Here is a 3,331-nt window from a genome sequence, read left to right as displayed (position 1 = left end):
ACAAGTCACTCATTCATTCAAGTCGAATTTTCCGCTAACAGCCTGTCATCACACATTTCCCGTCGGAAAATCCGATCGTGTGTACGAGGCTTTAGAGTGCCTTGAAAAAGTATTCATACCCCTTGAAATTGTCCAGATTTTGTCATGTTACTACCAAAAACATAAATGTATTGTATTGGGCTTTTATGTGATAGACCAACACAAAAGTGGCACATAATTGTGAAGTGGAAGGAAAATGATAAATGGTTTAACATTTTTTACAAATAAATACCTGAAGAGTGTGGCGTGCATTTCTATTAAATTAACCCCCCCCCCCCCCCAAAAAAACAAAACAAAAAACAGATCCTGTTCCCTTAGAGCATGTTATACGGCAGAGTGCCTGTGCTGTGTCAGTTTGCCCCCCCCTGTAACACCTAAAAAACCTGGCTGATCCTGCCAGTTTCTACCCTCCCCGTGCTGACTCCCATGTATCTCTCTCTCTCTCTCTCTGCCTGAAAGCTCCCCAATCCTCTCCTGCTCGGGAAAAAAAAAAAAAAAAAAAAACTATTTTTTTTCTAGTTCCCTCTGATATATATTAGTAAGCTGGGATCCCATTTGAAAAAGTCTATTCGACGAAACATGTCTTGGGCATGGTTACACGGCATTCCATCGCACTGACATTAGATGCCGCTGTCTGAGGAGGACTACACCGATCGGATGGCTGGGCCTTAGAAGGTTGGGTGAGAGATATACCAGTTTACACTTCAGGTCCGCTGTGACCGCGGTGCACCGTTGGATCACTGATCCTGTTGCTTGCTGTGGATTTCTTTTTAAAGGCTTTTATGTTTCAGTTTAAAAGTGAGTGTAACCATTGAAGTGTGTTTGAAGTGATTTTAATAAATCTGTCAAAATGGTATCACGCTATGTGGAGCACTTTACTCATTTTTTCACATATGGAGCTGGCTTGATTGGAGTCACGGTTCATCACATGCAACCCAGGTGTGGTTCAATTGCTGTTTTGCCAAACACGAGAGTGGGAGGCTATACAATCTGGTGAGTGCGCTCTTCAGAGGGAGTGGTGTCACTATCACGGTGGTGTGGTGGAAGAGTAGAAGATTTTTCACAAGAAGATTGAAAAACAACTGTTGAACTTGATCATTCATTTCTTGTAATTTATTATTTATAGTGACACTTTTCACTGGGTGTTAAAGAAATTTCTTTTCATGATAAAATATTTTTCATGACACTATTATTATTAATATTTTTATGCATAAGTAGAGGGTCATAGGCATTATACTGCTCTGACCCATTATTTTACACAATTTATATTAGCGCCGCTATCTCTATCTGTACACGTGTGAGAGGTATAGTTTTGGGGATTTTGATCAGATAAAAAAATATCCCAAGCTTTGAACATCTCATGGAACAATGTTCAATCCATCATTCGAAAATGGAAAGAGTATGCCACAACTGCAAACCTACCAAGACATGGCCATCCACCTAAACTGACAGGCTGGGCAAGGAGAGCATTATGCAGGCTGAATACAAATGCAAAAGTATAGCTCAGAGGAAAAAGTGACATTAATGGAAAAGTCAGAACTGTTCCCTTTTTTTTTTTTAAACGCAGATGAGGTCTAAAAATATCATATAGTCATTATTTTATTGGGCATCCTTACAGAATCTCATTTTGAGGGTTAACAAAGGGGGGGGGAGGTTTAAGCAGGCAGATCACCAGTGAATTGCAGACTTCCCAGCATTCTGAATTTGCAGATAATTGTTCAGATTTTCAGAGCGATTTATAAAAGGAGGTTTGGTTGGAGCACTGTAGAAGCGGTTGTGTCTCATTTCATTATAGCCATTTGAAAGACTATATTAGATTATTTTACGCAATCTAACTGGCATGTTTTGGGGTGGAGGAAACTATTGGGATTTTTTTTAAATAGTTCCAGGGAAAAAAAAAAAAAAAAAAGTTTTTAAAGCATAGAATGGCTTACAAAAGATATCACATGCCAAAAAGTTTGACGACTGGGAATCTTTAATTTAATCTTTGCCTACAGATACCCAACGATCTATAGTATGTTTCCAATAAGTCAAATGTTAACCAATGACCCTCCAATTGATATATTACCCTCCACTTAAATACAAAATATATTTTTAAATTTTAGTAGCGGAGGTCTTCCCACTTTCCTCCATCTGCTAGTTGTTGGACTGACCACCATCCATCGCCTTGTCCAGCCTTAGACCCAGCACTGCTACTTAGTTTGTCAGTAAAAGAACAAATTATATACTGTTATTTTTGTATTGTTTCACTGGCTGTTGCGCCCATTTTATCGTTAACCACATTCTCTCAACAAAAAAATAAAAAAATTGAGTTAGAAATGGTTTAATGTCAGGAGATGTATGCCCCCTACTGGAAACAAAATACTACCTGTTATTTACACTTTCATTGAACACTGGTTGTATAGATTCCGTTATACTTCTAGAGCTTTGCTAGAGACTTGTATCTATCTTAGGGCTCATTTGCTTCAACTTCAGTACACAAAGTGCCTACCACCTTACCATGATTTATTTATTTTTTTAAGCTTCAGTGATGTTTTTTTTTTTAAGTTTGGTAGGTAGATGCCCCGTGTGTTGAGATCTCAGATTTGCAATACCTCCAAAACAATGCAAAGCTTAAGCTGAATAAAAGCCTCTCAAAAGCTTCAGGTGAGCTTTGTCATAGATCTCTGGAGGCTCTGAAGAAGTACCATGAAAGCAACATGGGGTATCATTTTTTTAAATTAGGCTAAGCACAGTAAACCGTGTATGAACAGGACTGTAAGGTAAGCAATTTTTCCCCCTGCTGTAGCAAATTGGATCATACTTTGCTGGGTTTTTTTGCCTTCCTCTGGATCAACTGTGGGAATAGGATTGGGTATATGGGATTGTATAACATTTTTTATTTATTTTTATGGTTGAATTAGATGGACTTGTATCTTTTTTCAACCTGACTATGTAACTGTATTCTGTGAATAGGATCATAGAATAAAAAGTGTTCTCCGATTGGACAAGATGAGGTAAGGGGAATCCCAAGTTTTGGAATTCTTCAGATTGTAACAGTGAGAGGATCCAGATGGATGCAGCAAACTGTACCGCCATTACTACAAAAACACACACAGAAGTTATTATATAACCAGCAGCCGAAGATCTTGGGAGGGTAGAGAGCACCCTTGAACAATTACAGAACAATAAAAACAAAGTTTAGTGTATTTTATTGCGTTTAACTGTAAGATGCTGTATTCCTATTGTTTGGAGAGGAGAAATAAAATAATAATAATAATAATAATAATAATAATGTAAAATCAGAAACAAA

Source organism: Aquarana catesbeiana, linkage group LG05 (genome assembly GCF_042186555.1).
Source record: "Aquarana catesbeiana isolate 2022-GZ linkage group LG05, ASM4218655v1, whole genome shotgun sequence".
In the NCBI taxonomy this organism is placed as follows: domain Eukaryota; kingdom Metazoa; phylum Chordata; class Amphibia; order Anura; family Ranidae; genus Aquarana; species Aquarana catesbeiana.
This window is presented reverse-complemented; position numbering follows the sequence as displayed.